The sequence below is a fragment of the Mauremys mutica genome, chromosome 10 (genome assembly GCF_020497125.1).
Source record: "Mauremys mutica isolate MM-2020 ecotype Southern chromosome 10, ASM2049712v1, whole genome shotgun sequence".
NCBI classification, from domain to species: domain Eukaryota; kingdom Metazoa; phylum Chordata; order Testudines; family Geoemydidae; genus Mauremys; species Mauremys mutica.
In genome coordinates, this window is record NC_059081.1 from 41,363,176 (window position 1) to 41,388,654 (window position 25,479).

At 41.6% G+C, this 25,479-nt stretch overlaps 1 long non-coding RNA gene across 1 annotated transcript in view; it reads right to left on the minus strand.

Annotated features, from left to right (window-relative positions):
• Positions 1 to 11,648: 11,648 nt before the first annotated feature.
• LOC123343340 overlaps positions 11,649 to 25,479 on the minus strand; it is a 212,575-nt gene continuing 198,744 nt past the window's right edge. The window contains exon 3 of the long non-coding RNA XR_006572208.1: positions 11,649 to 11,758. This is a non-coding gene — a long non-coding RNA (uncharacterized LOC123343340). The remainder of the gene's footprint in view (positions 11,759 to 25,479) is intronic.

The window sequence follows — 25,479 nt, forward strand, 5'->3', positions numbered from 1 at the left end:
TCTCAGGGACACAAACAGACTCCAGGAAGTCTGTTTCTCAGCAGTCAGGTGTGTAAGCCACTGGCCCGGTATGGATCGTATCCTGTTCCAATGGCTGATGCTCATAACAGATATCAACATACTACTCCAAGCAGCTAATGGGTTTTCTCCTTTATTTGAGGAAGTCTGTGCTGATAATCTAATGGTCCTGGGTTCAAACCCTGCTGATAACCCCCATGTGTTGTCCTTTGTTTTGCTAAGAAAGATTTAAACATGATTGATATAATTTACAGTGATATTTAATCTTCCATTATAGAATTATGATTGAGATTCATCCATCTGTTCAACAATCATCATAATCAAAGATATGCTAATAAAATTATACAGCTAAATAGTATCCTAAGTGTTTTCTCCTAATCCTAAATTGTTGGGATAGTTCTCATCTGGTAGTAGTGATAGACACAGCAGGAGGAATAGTCCATCTCTATTAGGAGTGATTAATAAAATGCTAAGCTATGATTACCTAGATATACTCACACAGGAGACCCACTACCAGACTGTTAAGCATCCTTAAGGGGATGATCTCTTCTACCAATGGCCCTGTAGCATACAGGAGAGCTGAAAAGATTTATCCTTACCAAGTGGCTGAAGAGTTACAAATACATGGACAGTGCCTAACGAAGACTACAACTTCTGTTTTGATAGATGGCTGAAGAGAAGGGTATCTCTCCAGCTTCATTGCAGAGTAACCCTCATATCAGAGGCCACTCTGGAGCACAGGGAGACAACATGGGATCTTACTTATTTGAAGGCATCTCATCCTCAGCAAGGTAGTGTGACAGCATACACTTTCTAGAATGGAAAGCAGTCCATCCAACCTGACAACAGCTCCAAGAGGTCTGGGAGAATCAAGAGTGCTCAGTGATGTCAGATGATATTGCCACTGTCTCACAACAAATTGGACAAGGCGAACCCAACGGAACAAGTCTATTCCAGGAAGCCTTGTATGCCCAGAGGAACCCCTTATGTCACTGATGGTCACAAATATAAAACTACCCTGAATGTGATGAGGTACCATAATAGAATGGTTCAAGAACAATTCAGTGTTCCATGGCACATACCTGAAGTGTTAGGCAGTTCACAAATAACCTTTTCGCATAGTGGAAGAATACTAAATGTAAAGCTATTTCTCCACGTTAAAAAGACAGTGGATACACTTTCCCAAGATTGGTCAAGCCTCTTTTTCTATCCATTTCCTCCTTACAATAATTTGTCTTCACATTCCTAGATTGCAGCACTCTTTATAAGAAGCTGGCAAGCATAATTTCCTCCATGTTACAGATGGGCAAACTGATGAACCAAAGGAGAAGTTGCTTGTCCAAGGTCACATCAGGTCAGCATCACTGCGCTAGGTCTCCAGACTTTTAGTCCAGTGTGCTATTTACTGGCCCACACTGTCTTGTTAGGCTGGAAAATGTAGGACAGACCTTGTATAATTCTATGGTACTTCACTGGCAGAGAAGTCCCTGGCTCTCCTAACTGATCTGTTTGTTGATGGAAACCCCAGAGTTCATTCCACATCAGCAAGGTTTTCTCGGCCAGTGTCCTCTCTGACATTTGGTCCCATGGAACCTGAACCTAGCAACTAGCTATTGAAGAGGAAAATGAACCTCTCCTCACAGCCAGAAAACCCTTCACCTCTAGGGCATATTCCAAGATCTGGAACCATTAAGTGGACTAGTCCAACAAGTTCGTCAACCAACCACACACAGCCCCTTGATTCTACAGAGCTGGCAGGATGGCCTTACAGCCAACACTATGAATGTATAATACTAGTGGCTGCCTCCTATGCAGTACTGTGTTCTCAGCTTCACAAACCCTTTGGCTCCCACCCATGTAGCACTTTTCCCTGAATACAACAAGAAGCATAGATTCCCTCAAGACTCGATCCTTATGTAGTCAGAGGCCTTTGCCTAACATTCTACATTCTACATTCTAACAATCCTTTCAATCATCTTTTCTTTATATCCTGGCCCTAGCCTTCCTGGTGGCAATAACATTGATTCAGTGATTGTCTGAACTGGGGACACTATCTTTCAACCCTTGATATTGCATCTTTGAAGCAGATAAAGTGGAATGTGAGCCCATAGAAAAATTAATCCCCAGTACTCCTCAGATGGAAAACTTCTGGCACTCTCATCCAAGTGAAAAGCTGAGAAAATCAATTTCATTTCCAGACACAGGTGGAATAAGGCATCCAATGAAAGGACATCAAGTCAAGGGCCTAATGACTCCAGACAGGCTTCAGGCATACTCTATCAGTGTGTATGTCATAAGCAGAGGAGTACACTACATCAAGAGTACAATGTTGTGATGGGGCACACCGTCATATCAATCAGGAGAAGGCTAATTTGCTCCTGTAAACTCAATCCCTATTAAATATAGACACCTGCAGAGCCTGCCCCACTGGAGGAAACAAGCTTAAAAAGGAGAGCCAGTCACCAGAAAGGCGACAGCCAGGAGAAAAGGCGCTGTAGCTCAGAAGAAGTTCACTCTTGTTACAGGGAGCTGAGAAGGAAACAGCTGACAAGCTTCCGCTGCCCACAAAGACGTATTGAAACTCCAAAAGACCTTTAAAAGGGGGAAAGGACTCTGAAGCTACCTGAGTGTCACCCCAAGAAAGGCCCTATCACAACATCTACTAACCACTACAATCTGGACATCTCGGCTTCCAATGAGGTAGCACTGGGCAGAATGAATGAGGAATTGCAATATGCAGCATCAACATTCTATTCTCACTCTATCTATAACCTCTCTTATTGCTCATCTCTCTGCATGCCAACCTTCTCCTTTTCACTGCTGGATATTCCTAGCCGATTTGTGTACCTGCTTACTCACAGGGCCAGCGCTTCCATTAGGCGACCCTAGGCGGTTGCCTAGGGCACCAGGATTCGGGGGATGGCATTTTGTGCACTCCCCACAGGACGCACGGGAGCTTCTGGTTCCGCTCCCGTCGCGCCGAAGACGGATCTTCTGCCGACTTGCCGCGGAAAACAGCGGCAGGCAATTGAGCAGCTCAATGACATTTCGGAATTTCGGCGGAGGGTCCTTCTTGGGCGGTGCGATGGGAGTGGAACCGGAAGCTCCCGCGTGCCCCATGGGGTGCGCACAAAATGCTGCCCCCCGAATTCTGCCTAGGGCGCCAGAAAGTCTGGCGCCGCTCCTGCTTACTCATCAGGAGAAGAGTTTCCCTCCTTCATCAGCTTCTCTTCTTCAAGAAAGGCAGGCCCACTGAACTAATATCCTTGACCCTTGCAATATGCACAGGAGACGGGCTTGCAGAGTCTCCCTCAAATGGGAGAAAGATTCTGTCTTTCTCAAGGGTTACTGATGAAGAACGAATTGCAAGGTCTTTGTCCTGTGACAGAGATAGAGAATCAGGGTCATGTTTGTAACACAGAAAATGTTTCTGGACAATGTTGCCAACTCATGACTCTTATTGAGAGTCTCAAGTTTTTTGGTGTTTTTGTTAGAGCCCCAGTTCCTGGAGTCAAGTGATTACATGAGAATCTCATCTTAAAAGCTTAAAAATGTGACCCAAGTGCACCCTGACACCTCAGAAACCAGAAGGCAAAGAAAAATAACCCAACAGTTATTATTTTTTTAAATCTAGTTTTCTTGCGGGGGGTGGGGTGGAAGAGCACCTGACCCATGATTTTAGAATGGTTATGTGTGGCAATCCTGATAGACTAAGGAAAGCAGTACTGTTTCTCAAGATACATTCTTTCCTTCCCTATAGAGCGTCTGTCTAGAAGCTTCTCCAGCATCCCTCCTGTCTGTCACCCTGCAACAGTTCTAAAGAAATGGTGACCTCCTTGGAGTCTAAGAACTACACTTAATTCTGACATTTAATTTGCTCATGAATTATATAATATTAGTTATTTTAAGCTTTAAAAGTTTTAGGTTTCCTTCTGAACAGCAAGCTGCTCCTCCTTGGCCTCTAGCTATCTCCATTATTGCCATTAAAAGGCTTTGTCTAATGAGTAAAGGATCACTAGATGTGTTTTGGCAAAAGAAGAGACACTGATGGTCGAGAGCATCTCCCATTCTGCTTCCTGTGGAACAACCAGTGCGGGCATTTTTTTATTTCATTCAGTCACAATTTAAACAAGTTCAGCGCATCATAGCTGTAGTAGTTTAAAGTAAATATTATTCTAGTAGCAATTTCTATAGTATAAAAGCATCTAAAATATATTGGGCCAGATTAATTCCTGGAGTAATGCCACTGAAGTCACTGGAGTCACAACAGGGATGAATCTGGCCTCTCATTTTGTAAACAAGTGCAACACGACAATTTTACTTCAAAAATATCAACCTCTTTCTCCTGCCAGACAATAAATATCCATCTGATCTCTTGCAGCGGCATGTAAGTGATGAGAGAGAATTGTTTAGTGCGCTAGTGTACCGTACATGGATCAAGGAAACAAATGTGCATGGATCATAGAAGATACAATACAATGAGTAATGGAACACTCACCTCGGGTTAAACAAAGATCCCTGTGTGGTGCTGTGTGATCTATACTGCTCTATAGGGCTGCTGTTGGAAGAAAAGCACTGAGAAAAAATATTAAGACCCCTTTGTGGTCCCTATTTCAGAACACTGCAGAGCCTTCCTGTGTCTTCCTTAGCCATGTAAGTTGCATAATACTACGTATGCTTGTCTGAGACAGGAATAAATGTATATGTGAAAAGTTATGTGAAATATATATCCAGAGTACAGCAATGAGACCCCCATAAGATTGCTTTTGTTATTTTCGCAAGTATAAAAATTAGTACAAGACAGTGTAAAAAAAAGTACAGTGGACCAAATTGAGAGCAATATAAATAGTGGTTTAAGTAATAGGATGGTATGTGGCCATAACTTATATGAGAGAGAACATATAGAAAGTGCCAAGGATCTGCTAGCACTTTTGTCCTGAGTGGAAGTAATGAGATTCTGGGCCCACATACTCAGCCACATGCTGTATTAGATCTTCAACCTGGCAGAGGACATAATTATACTGCTTTTCAGGCCTGACCACCTCCTAATCGAGGCAGAAAGCATGGCCTTCTACTCCATCCTTCCTAGGAAAAATAAAAATCAACTGAGCAGGTTAGCCTGCAAAGGCTCTTGAACTGATAAAGCTTTCAGCATGCACCAAAGAAGCAAACTGCTCAGCTCCAAGGGCTGTGTGCTAATAAATCACCAGAGAATTGTGACCTCCTAATGAATCAGCCTCCTCACCCTCAGACCATGAAGAGCAGATGCATCAGGTAAAATGAATAGGTAGAATACCAAGCTGCTAGTGGTGGAAGACCCATTCCAACTCCAATGGCATCAGCCAACAGCAGAGAGACTTCTTACAGACTGTACCATCACCATAAAGGAAGTAAAGAGATCTCCTGTGCTGTTACAGCTGCAGACATGTGCTTGGCAAAGCTGTTATGAACAGGGAAGAAACTAATCCATTTTTTAAATACTATAATTAGCTTAAATTTCAAAACAAAGTGTCATTTTCAAAAGGAAAACTGGAACTGGAATGTTGCAATTTGACAATTTTGATTTTTTTTTAATCCAAGTAAAAAAAATGTATCACAACCAACCCTTTCCAGTGAAAACTTGCAGTTTTGATGAACTGGCATTTTCTAATGGGGAAAAAAAACGTTTTTCAGAAACAATTTCTGACCAGCTCTATTGACCACTGAATAGTTTTTGTCGTATGTCACAGAAAAGATTAACTGAATTCAAGATGGACTCAGACAGAGAATTCCGAACAGAACCAGAAAGCATGAGCCAGCCACTGTTTGAATTTGACCCCATTCAATAAAACAGAGTCCTGAGAAATATATGAGCCGTGACCTGTAGAACAGACGTATATCCATGCTGGCTGATAAAATTCAGCAGAGATCAATTGAGCCCACTGCTAATGGTAGCTAACAATTCCTTCAGAGAAATGAACTTATCAGCCTCTGTAGAAAAGCAATACCCTGCGCAGTCCTAAAGAAACCAACACAATATACAGACAGTGGGTCGGATCCCCAGCTAGTGTATTGAAGTCAATGACGATTTACACCAGCTGAGGATCTGCCCCAAGCTCCCCAACCTTTTTGTTCAAGGCCAGATCACAGAGCAAGCAGTGACATCATTCAAAATCTGCCAGCATCTAGGAGTATCACTCAGGCTTTCAACCAAGACAAGGTCAGTTCATTACAGTTTAGAGAAGGTTTTGCAGCTCTGATGGCAGAGAAGTTCTTTTTGCTTCACTTAGTGCAATAGTAAAGTCTCTAGTAGCACTAGTGACGCTGTGATGCAGACAGAACCAGTGCCAGTGCATACCAAGGCCTCACTGAACACAGACAAATGCACAGCTGGACACTAGTCTGGCTCGCCTGCGTGTTAGCATTGTTAACAGAGATATTAGAGTTATAAGAGTGTCTTTTGTGTTTAGACTTTATGAAATGCTTGTAGGATGCTGCATGTGTTAATTGTACTTATAATAGCTGTGGCCCATTGTACAAAATAAGATTTAAATGTAATATAAAAGTGTTTGCTAAACTGTAAAACCCCATAGTCAGGAGAGAAGCATTCCCTAGTCTGAAATGCTAGTTTACCATAAGAGGTGTCATCTCCTGCCCAACAAAAGAAATTCTATAGACATCGGACAAGCCACTATAGAACATTGGTGGACAAAAGACTTTGTGGGTTGCTTCCTCGACACCCATGAAGAAGGTACATGCACAAGCCCTTCTCCCATCACTACTTGAACTCTGGGGAAAAGGCCTAAAAATCTGTGTCAAGGAGGAATTGTCATCACTATAATGGAATTCAGAGAGGGCATAAGCAAAGGATTCCCCAAGCTCCATAGCTTGGGTTAGCCCTAAAGGATATACAGAGCTTGCACATTATAGCAGCTACATATTGCCTTTTGGAACCTAAGACTATTTTATTCGTGTGTGCGTTTCCCTGCTTTAACCTTGTAAATAACTCTCATTTCTTTTTCTTGCTTAATAAATCTTTAGTTGGCAATATTATAGGATTGGCTCCAAGTGTTGTCTTTGGTTTGAGATCAGAGATACAACTGACTTGGGGTAAGTGACTGGTCCTTTGGGACTCAGAGTAACCTGAATATTGTGATTTTTGGTGTAAGGGATCACAAAGGCAGGCTTGCCTGGGTGGCAAGATAGACCAGCGTGCCCAAGGGCACTATCTGTGACTCCATGTGAAGGCTGCTATAGTGCTTTAGGAGCTCACACTTGTAACTTGGTTGGTGAAATCTACTTATAAAACACTCGACCAGTTTGGGGCTGGTGCCGTGGGCCGTAACAGTCTGCTCTGAGGTTGGCATTCCCATTCATGAGCTACTCTAGACAGCTCGACAGATGGATGATCTCCTTATGGCAAGGGGGAAAAGTCAAGTCTCTTGACCTCTGCAGTCAGACAGTTGACCACTAGGTACTGCTGGCCTATTCGGGGAACAGATTGTGCAGGTTTACAGTTATTTGTATTGTGGTAGTGCTGAGGAGGCCCAGTTGTGCCAGCTGCTCTACAAACATAGTGACTTCTGTCCTCGATGAATCCAGTCACTCCTGGCTATGGGCCCATCTGCCATCCATCCCCGCTGACACCCAGGCTGTAAGGTAATGGGGTGGGAGATAGTGTCCATGCAGGGCTGGAAATAAAACAACCCATCCCCAAATTAATTGGAATAATAATAAATCATAAATAAATACTAATACTAAAAGCCAGATTACTGTACAGGGAAGAGAGTACTGAATGCCCCATTCCTCTTCCTTCCCCTGACTTCTTTACTCCCCACTCCTTCAAAGGCCCCATACTGCAGTGATCTTGTCTCTGACTGCAACACCCTCCAAAAGCCCATGAATGCTGTTCCTTCAGCCAGGCAGAGAGCATCATTAGACAGGAAACTCAAGATGCAACCCCCCTGAGGGTGCTGAGCATTCCCATAGCACCCCTAAACTCTGCCTGCACCGGAAGAGAAGAACTGAACTCAGATCCCATATGCAAAAATGCAGTTTGCTATTGCTGGGCTGCCTGTACACTGAGCTGTGCGAGGGGCACATCTGCTGTCCAACCATAAAAAAGATAAATACACGTATCTGTAATGAGGTGAGAGTCCTTCCCATCCTTCTCATGGCGTTATACTATAGGCTGAAGGTCTCACACAGTTTTACATATTCCATATACCCTTGCCACACACAGAAAGGGCTACATTGGAGGGGGAGGGGTGCAGCAGGGAACCTTGTTACGTTATTTGAATGAATAACTTGTACGAGCAAGGAAAGTGGTGGCTTCTCATACATTTTGCCAGCAGCTCATTTTCATTTTTAGATGTGATGGCAAATATTTTTCCTTTTTTAAATTGACCATGTAAGCCCTCTTCACATGCCTTCAGACACACTTCTCTCTATTGGAACTTGCAGTTTAGTTCAAAAATTTAGCACGTTCTGACTCAGACACACTGTATCATCCATTATATACACTTACAGTACACTGATTATTCTGGTATCACACAGCAGGTCAGTCTGATTAGGACTCTTTTGCCATACACTGTGTTTTGTCTTTTTTTCTACAGCTGATCAGGGGATCTCAGAATTAATTAAGTCCCCATGTACTTGGACAGCTTGTGGAGTAAGTGTTAAGATATTAAAGACACTGAACTTGTTCATTTGATTTCATCTCTGTAACCCGAGCTCCAATTTAATGCTGTATCTTCCACCTTCTTGGAGATTAATTACTGCACCAGTTAGTAAGTCAATCCACCTTCTTTCTTTTGTGAAGAGTGTTAGTCAGTAGCAGTGTAATTCAGGTGTTATGCTGACTTTATATGTGATCTGTGACAAAACTGTTAAAGTAGTAACAGGCTGAAGTGTACTAAGCAAGGCAGCACCATTTTTTTCAAAGCCATCCACTAGGCCAAATGAATCTCTTCTCAATTAAGTTACAAGAAAGATGAACCAGGCCCACTGGGTCAAATTCTACTCAGTTGTGTCAATATAAAAGCGGATTCCTCACTGAATTCAGTGGAGCTGCTCTGGATTTACATTGGTGCACGTGGAGCAGAATTTGGTCCATTATATTTTTGACATATGTTAGAACTATATGGAAAAAGGCATTTTCAGAGAAGCATAGAAATGACCTTGAGAGGTCAGCTAGTCCATCTCCCTTTGCTGAGGCAGGACTGAGTAATTCTAGAACATTCCTAACGGGTGTTCATCTAACCTGCTCTTAAAAATCTCCAATGACAGGGATTCCATTACCTCCCCTGGTAACCGATTCCAGAACTTAACTACCCTTATACTTAGAAAGTTTTGTTGTGAGCAGGAGCAGCGTGGAACTGTATTGGGAGGACTGATTCTACAGCTGCAACACTTTCTGCCCATACTGGCATTGCAACGGTACATTGATCCAATGAAGGAGGCAAAAGTGACTAGATTTGCTCAAAGCAAGTGCAATTGCATTGATGGTGCCAATGCCTGTTTGCTGTTGCTAGGTGTTGTATATGTGGACGGGAGGTGTTTTATAGGCATACCAGGGGCTTGCAAAGGTCAATGCCAGGAATCAGTGGCCTTTGTCAGAAACTGGACGATAAAGTTGTGTGATTTTGCTTATATTATAAATATATTGTTATGGCAGAAGTCACCAGATGGTGCTGCTACACAGTCTTACAATTCTTTCTTTTAGTGCGTAAGCAAGTTTTTAGTCTTTGAAGAAGTGCTGTGTTGATGTTAGTTTTGATATGTAATGGTTCTTGTAGAGAAGCTGTGTCAGACTGTCTTATTCTGTATATGTGGAGGCAATTGTTGAGAAAGAGAGATACTGTGAGCCAGGCATTGGTGTGTGGACTAAGATTTCTGGAAGAAAGGATTGCCTGCATGCTGTTTGTGAATGTCTCTGTTCTAGGTCTTCTGAGTGTAAATAACACAAGTGACACCGCAAATATACCTAGACTCCACGTTGCTGATTTCTCCTTCATCGGGAAGCCAATTTGCTCCGTACGTATGCCAACAGCCAACACTGGTGCCAGAAACAGAACATTAGTGTTGAAAGAAGGGGCAACAATATGAATAAAGAAACAGATAGAGACACTGGAAAACAAAGTACAGATGTACCTTTCAGCCTGTGAGAGAGAAACAACCCAAATGGTCTTGAACCAGCATCTACTAGCAGTACGCCCAGGGAGGGGTTAACCTGTATACCTGAGACACACCTCCCTTTCGAGTTAGTGGCCAGAAGCATTTCCATTTCAGTTTCTTGGACACTGAGCTGAACACCTTTTCCTAGACAAATCAAATCCACTTTTGCCCAAACCACCACCTGGAATGCATACTCTGCCCTTCAGCACTGCTGGGATCGAGTCAATCATGGCTAACATGATACTTAAATACATCAAATCAAAACACAACCCACTGAGTGGTAGGTAGGTTTGTGTGTTTTTTCATACACCAAGAGAAACTGAGACACATCTGATGGCACAATTCTGCCCTAAGGAATAAATCCTGTCCCTCATCTAAGGGTGCAGAGGGCCTTTTGTTAACATACAAGGGGATAAGGTCTGGGGAGGCCAGACATGTAATGGAGCCCAGCTCCCTGTGCTCTGTTACACCTGGGAGGTTTGCTGGTAGGCTAGGGAGGAGTGGGGAGCACCAGAAGATCTATCACTGTGTAGCTCCTCTGGTCCTCCTCCCTCAGGGAAGGGTGGGAGGACCAGAGCTGCAGTGACTTCTACAGCCACTAGGCAGGAATAGTGGCTGAGGAGCAACTCCATTTCCACTCACACACTGCACACTCGGAAATCGCTCACCTACATTCTCCAGGGAGTACCCAAGCATCCAGCTGAATGACTTGGGACAGATCTTAGGGAGGAGGAGATTTTAATTTAAGTGTAGAATGATCCAAGTAACCAGGGTAATGTGGCACTCTCAGCCCTTCCAGTCAGGGAGTTCTGTGGCTGGCATGACATGACAGAAGAGAATGAGAAAAACAAATGGCTTAACCCTCTAGGAAGGCTTACCATCCATTTATATAGGGCCAGATTGTTACCCTTCCTACATAGATCTCTCTCCTACTGCAGACAAAGGAGTTCAGGCAAACCCACACCACTATCCCTCTCTTCCCAGGACTTTCTGGAGGACACACCATAGGGCTGGGGGCAGGTAGTTGCACATCAGCTAGGGATGCACCTAGGAGGATATCGATCATCATCCCCCTGTGTGTCCTATCTATCTCAAGGTAGTCAGTCAGAAGAGGTAATACAGCCTGTGACACACCTAACTGATGCATCAGGGAGCTCTGGAATCACTGCACTGGGAATAGATGAAATTGTGACTATAAAGGTTATCCGCTAGTGTGGCGTATGTGTTGTCCCTGCAATATGTCAGTGAAGGTAAGGGGAGAGACCCATTTTGAAAGCTAACCTTGTATTTCTATTTCCCCCAGAAAGCCCTCTTTACTCCCCATGTTGGCCTACATGTAGCACTCCCCAGTTGGCCTACATGTAGCACAAACATCCCTTCCATGTGAAAGGAAATGTGCTAGAATTAAATAGAAGAGGAGAAAGAGAGATTGGTAAATATAAAATATTACCTCCCCATCATCAGATGTAGTTATGCCTCATTTGCCCCCGGTCCGCAGCAGCCTTCTTATGTTGGGTAGTTGTTGTGGTTTTAGTGCTTTGGCCCTCCTGCTAAAGCGAAAAGTTCTCCCCATCCAGGGTTCAACCTGAGTCCAAAGAAAAAGCAGAACTATGTCCTTGAGCGTTTCCAGGCTGGACAGGTCCTTCTTTCACCTCTTTGGATGCAGGACTCATCAATAGCAGCAGCTCACTAGTTTAATTATTATTTTTCCAGGGGTCCTATGTAGTCTTCCTCTTGTTAATACAGAAGTTATGATGGGGACATTCTCTCATCCTCTCTAGTAGCACCAACCAGGAAGAGGTTGGTGGTGTGAGTGAGCCCCAAAGCAGGAAGCTAGAGCTCTTCCAAGCCCTCTATGCTGCTTCATCCACAACCTCTTCCTTCACTCACACCACAACCTCTACTCCCAGGCTTCTCTAGCTCACTTGATTAAAAGCCCTCCCCAAGGTCTTGCCTTGACAAGAATCTTGCCTTATGTACTCTCAGCCTGCAGCTCATGGACTACATCTCCCATCAGTCTACATCCCCCAGAATGCCGATGAAATGAGACCAGGGCCATACTTGCCTTGTAGCCCTTGTAAAGGGCAGTACATACACCGTTACAGTAAGGAACAGAGCCCTGATCTACCCTTCAGAATGTGTAAAAAAGCAAATAATGCAAAAGGTCTTAAACCAATGTCTCAACCTTCTTTATACTGCGTCCCATTGCATTTCTGGCCCTGTGATATGTTAGAAAAATTCAGTAATAAATAGCCCTCAGACTCACATTTGCATTAGCACAGGTATAGTCGCTGGTATAGTTGCATTTGGTTTCTTCATTTATATTTGTCATTTTAAGATGGTTTTACACTGGTAAAAGCCACAAGATTGTTTGCATTACAGATGGGCCTGAAGAGATCTGTACTTTGGGGAAACTCATATCTTGAAATGGAGCCAAACTTTGCACCTGAGTCCCATCTTTAGCTAGTATCTGAATGATTAAGAGACTAATGCCATGCCACGATGATAAATATCACATTAGTTTAACCTGTAGAGTTTGGAATAGTGTCTACTTTGTTCATTTAGAGCCCCAAACATCCCGAGGATCTCAAATACAGATAAAAGGCTAAGATTAAATTGGTTTGACCTCCATGAACTGTTACATGCCGCACTCTCACCTGAAGGCTAGAGAAACTACAGTAACAACCAATCAGAGTAAAAACCTCAGAGAAAGCCAGAGGGGATGGCAGGTGCTGGCGGGTCCAATCCGGGCAGTGAGTTTGCTGAAAAGGCAAACTTTGCTAATAATATCATTCCCTCGCCAGCCTGCATGTTCATCTGAAGTGACACTGAGATTCCAGCCAAATCTTTCGTCATGATAAAGAGAGAAGCCAGTGGAGAGGTGCAGAAGCAACATTAGTCCTGCAATGGGCCAAGAATGGTTGATGATGTAAGATAAGTGGAAATCCCTTCCCAGTCCCTACAGACAATGAGCCGAGATTCTGAAGTCTGGAGACCCTTATGCTGTCTTTAATTGCATAGCTGCAAATGTTGCATTCACATTACAGGATATGAGAATACACCCTGTGACTTAATGGCCCATTCAATCCTGAAGTCCTTCCTCAGGCAACTGTCCCACTTCATCAGATCCTACAGAGCTTACTTCATCCTTACACAGGAAAAACTCTTGCTGACATCAGTGGAAATTTTGCCTGCAAGGACAGAGCAACCATTATAATAAGTACCACAATATTTGACAGCACTGGTCCATCACTGCACCTTACAATAGCCATATTGTAGGTGATTATTCTAGAAAACAGTCAGTTTGTTTTTTAATAAGGGAAGGACTGCCTGATTTGGCCCAATGGGAGCTTTGCCTGAATTTGGAGTGGGGCCCTCAGAGTGCATTGTGTTTAGCCACTGTAGTAAAGCTCAAAGGAATTAAACCACTTACCATAGTTAACAGGTACAGTCATGAAAGCTCTTGGGCCCTTTTTTCCCCTACAAGCAAGCATCATTGGGTTTTTTTTGTTTTCTTTTGCCCACATAAGAAACTCAGCACCTGGCTGTTTTTATTATAATTCTCTCACTTCACTCAATCCATTTTTATTTCAATAATAAAAATATAGAAATATAATTAGCATCTTTAAGGCACTGAGTTTTTAAAGGACTGCGTGACAACCGTTATGGCAGTGAAATCGTTAAAATCATGTAAATGCTTAAACTATGTAGGCCTGGGAGATTATAGTTTCATTAGAGAAAAGGCTATAAAGTTAGACCTAGGTAATTACCTTTCCCATTAATGCTAGAAAATTCTTTGCTCCACTGAGAAGTGATTGTGGTGCATCATGCCTTCTGTGCTTTTACATTCAAACTGCAGGAGCCTTTATTTCATCAGCACAAACTGCAAGAAAACAGCGGCAGCTTTCCAGGTGTACTTTGCAAATTGGGGTTTAAATGTGGAACACATCAAATTAAAATTCAATATTAATTATTTTGTCTTGCTAGGAGCCTGAGTAGTTTAAAGCAGCAAGGGTAATTGTCTAATTCATTGTATGTGTCTACAACGAACTTAATCATTATGTCAGCTTCCTAATAAAAGGTTATTATAGAAACAAAGATCCCAATTTTACATATGGTAGGCAAGGGAGAATTCGAAGAGCTAGTCTCCAAGGTAGACTTGAGGTTCTTGACAAATGATGCCCATGCTGTGATCAGATACTTAACAAGAAATCTCGTTATTAACTAGGCCTGTACAGATAATTAGCACTTGAGCTTCAAATTTTAAATCTGGCTTGAGATGTATAATTTATCAAAAGCCCTAGCTTGCTGTCAAAGTCCTATAATAAGGCAGCGTTATTGATGAATTGAGATTAAGAGCAGATTGAAGAGAAAATTAGGCCACTGGTTAGTCTGAAAGGTCTGATTTCAATATTTACAGTACTAATTTGGTATTATTTTGGTAAATGGATGTGGTCCCCAAGTGCTGCACAGTATAAAAGAATAAACTATGCATCATTATTCTAACAGAAAAAAGTATTGTTTACTGTATGCTGGATTTTGCAGCACTAGCAGTCTGGTTAATAAGCTTCTTTATGGGATAAAGTGTACCTGTTTTTATTGCATGAATTTATTATAACACATACAGCATGCAGGGCTTTTAGCTAGAATTAGAAAATGTAGCTTCTTTGCATTAAAAATTATATTACAGTAGACTAATTTTTATGGAGTGTATGGATCTCTGATTTAGCTCAGTTTCATTTATATCTTTGAATTGTCTTTCAAGCATTCTTTACAGTGGAATGCAGATAAGTACCATTTTATATATTCAAGCTACATAAAGTGAGCAATCTTTTTTTAATGATCGCTGGTAGCATTTCACTGCAAATGGCTCCAAGAAAAAAAGAAAAGAGTTACTGTGTGCAATCTATCCACAGTACACTGCAGCTGCAAAGGTGTTAGACCCTAGTATGCTAAATCTTATTGATACACATAATAAAATGTCATTTAGGGCAATACTGATTTCCAGAATTATATTAGGCAAAACACAAGGCTCGGGTGAATTGTATTCATATTTTTCACTGCCTAATTCATTGTTTGAGCATACAAATGGTGTCAGGTAAGCATTGACTGACATGATGCTTTACTATATATCATGTCCAGTATATATCAGCTACAACACTGTATCATTGTAGATATCCCATATATCATTATCCATAGCCTCTAGAAAATAATAATGTCAGTTGCTGCCTGTTTCCAGGAAACTTTGTATTGAAAATCCCTTGTAACATGTTATTGGCAGCAGCTCCTTTCTTCTCATTTTCCAGCTGTCCAATGGGGTATGCCAAGTCACAGCAGGACCTGAGGAGTGTTTGTATTCAACTGTGGCACTGAGGTTTATGGAGATTTTCCTTGTATATTGTGCACTTGCAGACAAGCAGGATTTCCAGGACCCAGCAGGAGCACTCCAGTGTTTATGCTGAGGTGGTTAGCTAGTTGGCAAATTGCTTTGGTCTAGAAACATGGTCTAGAGCAAAATGTATTGCAGTGGATTTGCTATCAAAACCGTCTTAATGCTGACATATAATACAATTTCTTAGTTTGTTTAGAAAAAAAGATCTAGGAAATACTTGGTATTAGAATTTTCAAATGTATTGAAAGCTAAAAGAAATGTTCAGGTAAGATAGATTTTTGGCAAAAAATGTATGCCAGAGGTATGCATCAACAGGAGTATACACTGTATAAAAGGGTACTATTAACATAGAACATCTTGACATTCATTCAGTACAATAGTAAAGAACTCTTAACAATAAGCATAGCCATCCGCTTAGCTTGATCGTGCAGTCTTTTCACAGGAGATATTCCGTGGCCTACAATGGAAGCTATGCATGCATAACAGCCAGAAGTTGCAGTACAACTAGATTATTATATTTTGACTAGGATTGAAGTGCACATCTTGTAAACAGACAACATTTTGTAAAAACAACAATGGTAAGAAATACAGTAACCAGTGATAAATGTATGTAAAAAGAAAGACATATTATTCTTAAATAGTACTTTGTATCGTTCACTGCATTTATTAAAAAGAATGGGCCCAATTCTCAACTATCCGATGCTGCCTTATACAATCAATCCAACCAGTACAAGAAGGCTGGGTGGCTGATGTGGTAGCACTGGTGTAAGTGACTACACAGAGTCCAGGGTCAGGGATTTTATCTGTAGCTATTGACGCCTTAGTGCTGTAAGGTACCTTAACAAAACAAAGGTAAATTATTTCATCCAGTCAAAAGTTACTTCAGTTTAAATAGCTATAAATATTCTTCCACTTTGTAAACTCATAGCAGCATTGTTTAGAAAATTACAGCATCTAGGATATAAAAAGGAAGAATGGTTTTCTGTGTTTAGATACCAGTAAGAGAATGCAGAAGTTGCATCTCTACTAAAATATCCACCCCATCAGCTGGAAGAGCATGAACTTTGCTTTGCTAGTCCAGAAGGGAGGTAAGGCAGTAGAAGCTGTAGTACTATAAATATAGACATTTTTGACTTAAGTTTGAAAAATACAAAACTATTTTTAGTTGGTATTTCAGGGTTTGCGTCTCTTAAAGAAGCAACCAAAACTAAAATTGTGTAGTGTGTGTATTCTGATATGGTCCACATTCAGGAGTATATTTCGACCTTGACGAGGGGTTGTTATTTTTTTGTCTGTGCATGAATATATGGCAAATTTTTCATGATCAGGAAGTGTGTGCATTCAAAGCTTCACCCATTAAAATGGGATGATTACACTAAGTCATCAAGAGCCTGCTTCTGCTCCCTTGAGGTCAATGGCAAAACTCCCATTAACTTAAATAAAAATAGAATCAGGCCCCAACCTATTAAACTAGTATTACTCTGATCAATAGAGTGGCAAGCACCTAAAAAGAGGGAGGAAACTTTTTAGAGAATTCCCTCTATGGTTTAAGTTTCTGTCTCTTCTTCCCCACACCTCCTGCCACGTCCTCTCATTTAAGATTATGTGATGAAAAATCATCACATGCAAAATCACTTGCATCCCAATTCTGATGCCCTTACTCACACTGACTTATACCTTAGCCTTTTCGTATTGCCGTGGATGTCAAAGGAACTCCTCGCACAGTAAAGAACTCCTCATTGTGAGACAGGATGGCAGAACACAGCATTGGTGAATATTTAGATTCCAATTGTATCTTAAAGTTTTGCTGAAGTGTAATCCACAGTTCATACTGATGTTTAATGTCTATTTATTTTGAAGTAACACAAGTCACAGACTTATACAGTTCCTCAATAAATATCAGTGTCAAAGCTATGACAGAGAAGGACAGAGCTCAGTCCTGCAGCCCTTACTCATATGGCTGCAGCGTGTTGGGATGTCATAGTAATACCTGGTTAATCCTGGTTAATACCATAGTAATCCTGGTTAAAGTAACGGTATAATGACAGTGCTGCATTTAGCTGTGTTTAATATAGCTCTTGCCATCTCCTGACTGCAGTGAAGTTTTGGAACACCACATTTTGATGTAGCTATTTTTTTACCATGTATACTGGACAATACTTGTTTCAGTCAAAGAGTTTGCTAAATCAACAATTACATATTGTGCAAAACTGGATATATATTACACACCAAAATAGCAAAGTAATGCTGCTTTCAGTCCTACAGTACACAAAATGCAAAGCATCAGTAGATACAGTTTAATCATTTAAGTACTCATACTGCTGTTTTCACTGTCTGACCAATAGGGGTCTCCAGTGTATCACAGAACTATTTATACAATTTACTCATGATTATTTACAGTATACAGTATGTGGCCAGAGAGGGAGAGTGCAAAGGAGAGATAGTGAGAGCAAGGGAAGGAGATAGGGTATCTACAGTGGGTGCAGTCCCCAGACTGAAGTTATTTGCAGGAGTTAGAAGATTGCATCACAACTCTCACAAGGTGAAGCAAAGCAGAGTCTGTTGCAAGATTAGCTTTTGACTTAACACATACTGTGTGAATAAGTCTAAAGCATCCTCACACCCTTTGTGTATTTTGTTTGTATCAGGCTGTTTTCTCTCATTTCCTATCCCCTCTCTCTCATTTTTAAGGTACTATATTGACATGTAGACTTTTTCCTGGGAAAAGGATGTGAGAAGTTCACTTGGGAGGGGATGGCAGGTGATGGTATTTTCAGACTGTGACAGGATGGAGACTTATGAACCTGTTATTTCATCTGTCTGATATAGAGTGAGATAAAATAACATGATGTTCTTGTTTAGCTCTTTTCAATTGAAATAAGAGGTTTTATTTTCCAGCAGGATCAATCTGAACTAATGTACTATTATTCATCTATACACACAGGTAACACAGGAAGAGTGAAAATGCCATTTTGATTATTGTGGTCAGTATTAAATAATGGTGTTCAGTGCTCTTTTGTTAAATGAGTTAGGCATATGTAATTAGCTAGTTAATATTTAACACATATAGGAAGTTTGATCTCTGTTTTTTTTTGTTTTGTTTTGTTTAAACTATCCAAGGAGACAACTACCCCAAAAGCTTAGTGCATTTCAAAACTAGAATATAGCTCTAGAGTGTGTGACAATGTACAGTGGTTGATGAGTTAGTTCTAGAGGCTTCTGAATTTTAATGATGTTGGAGATGATATTGTGTGTCCTTCAGCTTGTTAGAGTGACACTAGCACTCCATAAATCATAATACCTGTGTATTGTAAAATCAATACAAAAGTGCTATCTCAGCGCTAAAGCTTAATAAGTTTTTCAGTGCTCTAACAGCTTAAACTTTGCTGTAATACCATTGGACCTGTAGGTTAGGATCAGAGCATGCTTAATTTGCTTTGTAATAGAGACTTTTCTTTAATGAAGGGCCGATTAGTAAAGCTTTGGTTGCCACTCTGGTGATCAGTTGGCAGAACAGCCTCTGCAATTAAACTCATGTATCTCTGTCCTGAAGCAAAAAAGCCGGCTTAAACAGTCAATAAATGTTAATCCAGTCAGAACCTGTCTGTGCCTTTGAAGACTGCCCATGAGGGGTTTTTCAAATCACATTTTTTCATCTTGTTTTAAATGTGGTGGTCCCCATAGAGTCAGTACATAGTGTACAAGGCCTCCCACTGTTCTGTAATAAGATCTGGCATTCTAACAACAATCTATACAGATCTCTCGTCTATAGCGCTGCTTGTCCCTCCCCTTTGCTGCCTGTCCATCTATTTATTAACGAGCAATTATAAAATTTCTGTTTTCATGTAGGTATGAGGGGTGGGGAGTGTATTTGAAATATTTATACAAAATATGCTGGTGTCTATGTACAGGTTTTTTTCAGGACAGCATTTTCCTATCTACCAGTGGCCCATATGACACACAGGAAAGCTTTTTAAATTATTATTTATTGTTAGTTTAATGAATGTCTCATATGATATTTCTCAATGATGACGCATACCTTTAAAAGCAAAGGATGCCTAGTACAAAGCACAGACAATGAAGAGTGGAGCTTTCATGTAACTTTCCATAAAACAGGCAAACGAAATAGCTGAATGCTCACTGGGCAGTTGCTGTCCTCTCTATGGTGTGCCTCATCTCAGACGTTTCCAGGTATTTATGTGATTCTGTCTTTCATTCTCATTTCATTCTACTTGCCTTTCCTTCATACGAAGTGCATGAAAAGCAGGGCAAGGTTGACAATGAAAGGTAAGGTTAGGATTAGCTTAAAGTTGGCCTGTAGACCAGGGGAGGGGGTAACAGGAAGAGGCAATTCCAAATATTTAAATACTTTCTGGTTGGCACAAGGCAACCATTATAATATGCATTTGATTAAAATTATCTACCTATATTTATATACGTGTAACTACATGTATAGTGAGACAAAAAGTGTTAACATTCACGGGAGGGTGTCTTACAATTAGCTTAACCATAAGTAGCATCAGATTTATATTACTTTGTATAATTTAGCTTGTGCTCATCACCAGAGGAGTGAATCAAAAAAAGGAGAGTTTTATGAGTCAGTGTATCTAGTTTATATATATATATTTGTTCAAAAACAATGGGCCAATTTCGCTGCTGGCCTAAGGAGGTGACTTTCCCCTGACTTCAGGGGAGTTGCTCCTTCTTACACCAGTGGTGAGTTGGGTATGTTCAATCTTTCTGGGCAATGTAATATGGCATGGTACAATAATGGAAAATTTCAACAAAGGCAACCAGATATGCTGATTCCTGTGATGCTGCTTGTTATGGTATTTCCTCCAGGCTCTGAGGAGATTCCATGCCACCAATCTATGTTTTATTTTAAGAAGTGCCCTAGAAGTGTTATAACAGAGTAACATTCCAAGTGGCAAAGACAGCAATTCAACATTATTATTAATATTAGGAGTATGAATATAATATATATATATACACACCCTAAATATGGCCAGTTTAAAATTGTTAGACTCTAGTGAGCAATAGCAACACAATTTGTTTTTTAAATCAGCCACTCGGTCTTCCCGGTTTTTTAAAGCCACCCATACTCATGTGACACACCCAAAAGACAGAGCCCAAATATAGCATTGACATTTATAGGAAGTTACATGATTGAAGGCTGGAATAAGTCAACGTAGTCGGGTTAGGTTGGGGCAGCATGAAGACTATGATGGTCTGATTTGCACAAACTCAATAATGGTTTGAATCTGGGGTATGAGCAGAGAAAACTTACTGTTGGTTATGTTACGACCCTGCCCTTCTCAGCATGTAATTTACATCAATTTGCAGTAGTCACTTGCACTGATTTGTATCTTATGTAACCTCTGACTCTGGCCTAATGTGTGATCTATCTCTGCTGTTCTTGAGTAAACAATGATCATTGTGGCCTAAATTTTGCCTTCTTCACACCTGTGTAACCCCAGTGAAGTCACTCTAGGCAGAATTTGGCCCATTCTCAGCCAAGATGTGTGAGTTCTTGCTGAAATCACTGAGGATACTGCTGTGCAATCACAGAAGTAAAGGGCAGGCAGCTATGCTGGGGCTTGAGCTATTTAAAATATAGCATAAGGTTAGGGGAGAGGGAAAGGAATCAGTGTCTACCAAATGAAGCAGTGCAGAAATAGAGATATGCCAACTGGATGAGAAATGTCTTCTATAGCAAACTATCAGCCCCGAGTTACAAATCCAAATATTCTCAATAATAATCAGAAAAATCCCATGTTGAACATCAATAGGATGACCAGATAGCAAGGGTGAAAAATCAGGACAGGGGGTGGGGGGTAATAGATATCTATATAAGAAAAAGCCCCAAATATTGGGACTGACCCTATAAATTTGGGACATCTGGTCACCCTACACATCAACAGCGTACAGACCCCACCTTATCTTTGGTGTCTTTCGGAAGTGCTCTGTCATCCCCTTCTCTTATAGTTCTTACACACTGTATTCCTTAATCCCTGCCACCACTGCATGGAGGCCCATTGTAGAGGTTTAACAGCAATTCTGAAAAGCCTTCCGCTCCCCTGCTCAGCTATTCCCACTGATTGTCTGGGATTAACCAATATCGCAAGCTTCTGTGCAGCTGCTAATATCTTAAGAAAGCCAAGTGATGCTCTTAGCTACTTCTCTCAAGCTCACGAACACCTACCACCCCTATAGCTATTTGGCACCCCTGGAAGAGGGTGTAAGAAGGTGTAGGAGGAAGTGAAAGTTACTGACATCTGCAATAAAAGGCACTAGCATCTAAAAGTGGGTGGGGCCAACAGCTTCATCACACTGCACTGGCCAGCAGAGTTAACTGGGGACATAGGGGAGTGGGTGCAATAGCATTGTTCTCCCACACTCCCCAACACCCCACGGGCCTTCAGGCCTAACCCCCTCAGAGCTCGTTCGGAGGACTGAACCTCTGCATTGCCCCCAGTGCAGGGCTGTGGTGATATGTCCTTACTGTAAAAAACCTGCATCTCCTTGACTATTGTTGGCTTTAGTCAGATGCTTACACTATTTTAACACTCGAAGCTGGCTGTAATCAGTGCACTCACAAGAGAGCAGAGAAGCAGAGTTTCAGTTTTAGGAAGTCACCACTACTTTGCAGAAAGAGGAAAGTGAGATTTCAAATAAATCTGCTTTCTTTTTTCTTTGTTTTCCCCAAACCCATTGTTCAGGTCATTGATCAGGCTAGTGTATCATTAAGATGGAGAGTGGAAAACATGGAAAGCTAACATTTGAATGCATTCTTCTTTATCTTTCTGCTTAAGAGACCTGGGGATACTGTTGATAAATTACTCTTACAGCTGTTTAGGATTTATCTCAGGTAAGTATTAATAATGGAGTCCATTCCTCTAGTATTAAATGATTTCTTATTGCGTCATGATGAATTTCTCCAGCTATTTAATACGCCTAATCTAACCTGACCCCTTCCCAATGGTGAAAATGGGGTTCTTTCCCAAAGGCTGAAGAACTGCACAAAATTACTTTTCTTACAACTTTTACTTTTCTTCTGGATCAAGGTTTGGTCCTTAGGGAGGTGGGCTGGTTCCGTGTTTCAGGTCTGAGCCTGGGACTCAGCAGTGCCGAGTTCAATCTCTGCTCCACCGCAGGTTTCCTTTGTGACCTTGGGCAAGTTATAGAGTTTCTCTGGAGCTCAGTTTTGCCTGTATAAAATGGGGCCAGTAGCACTGCCTTCCCTCACAGGTATTTTGAGGATCAGTATATTGTCAGGTGCTCAGAGACTATGGAAAGTGGGGTACCTCTCAGAACACAATGATGTTGTGTTTGGGGACTATAAGACACGGCTGTATCCTGAGGTAGTGCAAACCACAATAACTCGCAGGAAAACATTCACAAATGGTATTCCTGAAGTATAACAAAGGAATAGTTCATTTTTTTTAAATCTTGGCCATTTTCAAGTCAAATGGGACAATCACTTCTCCAGTTTCCATGATCGACTTACAGATTTTACAAACTGGTAAAGAATCAAGTCACTTTTCTTCCTTGGTGACAGCATCTAGTTTAGTCCTGAGATCTTAGAATGCAGGACTTGATCCTGCAGGCTGCTGAGCATCGTTTAAAGTAAGGCAGAGGGCCTCATCTACGAAAACTTGACTGGAGGTGTTCACCACCTCACAAGATCTGACTGGTAGTATGGAGTAATGTGTACAGTATTCATCAATGGGAGAAAATATTCTAGTCCCATGCTGAAGTAAGCTCTGGTGTGTCGGGGGAAGTGGGTGTGAGGATGGCCAGCAGTCAGACATGGCCAGGGCAGTGAATACAAATAATGTGGATAGCAGGGCTTCTCAAACGTCATTGCACCACGACCCCTTTCTAACAACAAAAATTACGACATGACCCCAGGAGGGGGGAATGAAGCCTGAGCCTGCCCGAGCCCCGCTGCCCTGGGCAGGGGGGCCAAAGCCAAAACCCAAGGGCTTCAGCCCCAGGTGGGGGGCCTGTAACCTGAGCCCCATCCCCCAGGGCTGAAGCTCTCAGGCTTTGGCCCCGGGCCGTGAGGCTTGGGCTTCGTCCCCAGGTGGTGGGGCTCGGGCTGCAGCCCTGGACCCCAGCAATTCTAATGCCAGCTCTGGTGATCCCATTAAAATGGGGTCACGAACCACTCTGGGATCCTGACCCACAATTTGAGAACTGCTAGGATAGAGATCCTTAGGGTTTTCAATTCCTTTTACTGCCCTCATAGCCTTGCATCCTACTTGGCAATAGGCTGACTGAATTTAGAAGAAACTGATTGAAGAGGCAGCTAGGAAGATGGTGCCAACCAGCATAACCTTAAGAGAAAAATCATCAGTGATTTTCAAAGCCTACTGATCAGTGTGCATTGGTTTACTTGGTTGCTTTACTTGCACTGGTTGCTCATAGTCTTGAGGAAATCTTGGCAAGAAAAAGAGCTAGAAACTTACTTTTAAAGAAAATAAACACTGGAACTAGATCCCAGGTGTCTGAAGGGATGAAGGGGAGCCAGGCTTCGTGGGTCCAAAGTCCAGCCAGACACTGATGGAGAATAGCTTCCAAGGGTTCTGAGCAAACAACAAAGCTCACAGCCAGCTCCGAAGGGCTCCAGGAAGTGTGCTGGGTACAACGTTCTTGCCTGCACATCAGCCCTTGGCTTAGTCAAGGTACAAAAAGTGAAGTAACGAAGCACCGTGCTCAGGAAGCCTCGTGATAGCTCAGTGCTGCTCTCCCCTTCTCAAACCTCAACCAACCCGTGGAAGAATAGACATGGGGATTTTTTTTCCAGGCTGATAATTGGTTATTCTATTCTATACTATTAATTTTAATCCTCAACTGTTCATTGATTGACGAATACTGAAAGTGGATTGTTCGTTTTCTTCATGACAAGAATGATTTTGGGAATGTGTTAGAGTCTATTGATAGTCTGTTCCTCTCCCTATGTGTCTTTGAAGTACTTCTCTTAAGTGGCTGCTATTGGGGACAGCTGTATTGGGTTTCTGGGATTGATTTTTTGATCTGCATATGTTTAATAATCAATTTGTGAAAAAATTAAATTTATTTTAAAATGCTAAACTAGAAGGAAAAACGAGGGGGAAAAAAATCAATCAACAAAGCTAAAAAATGGTAGAATGATGAAAGCCCTACTGAGTAAAAAGAGGTGAAGGAAACTACATCAATTTTACTACCATCCCTTCTGATGAGTCTCAGAGCACCCTGCCTGGATCATGGCAGACACTGAAACAGAAGCATTTGCAAGTATTAATAAAAGTCCTGCTGCTATTCAACTGGCTTCAACCTATGCAGATATAATAAGCAGATTTTTGACATGATACATTGTGTCCATCCATAATATGGAAGTATTAATAAGCAGATCTGTACCATAGAACATTGTTAGACTGCCTTTGGTTTGATCCATAATAGAGGCCTAACAAGGGTTGACATTAATACTGTTATATGCAAAGCTGGAGAGGACCCAAGGCACTTTCTCCTCTTACATGCTTAGTGCATTGTTGGATGCACTCTCCAGGAGTACAGGGAGGCATTATATATATTACACACAATCACCCCAAGCCCCTGAAAGGGCTCTGTGGCTGCAAGCCAACCCCCGTATTCAGCGCAGTCCATTATGGGTCCAATGATATTCCCACTGAAGTCCGTGGGAGTTTTCCCACTTAACAGAATCAGGATCAGGCCCTGAGAAAGAATGTCAACATGCATGTGCAGTTCCTTGCTTTCCAAGCATCAATAATTCAGACAGTTTAATTTAAAATAAAAAATGTATCACCAGCCTGACAGCTGCATATCTATTTCTTTATATATGTGCATTTAACGATTAACCATTTTTGTAAGAAAGTAAGATTAAAAATGGATGAATTTTATTACTGTCTTCT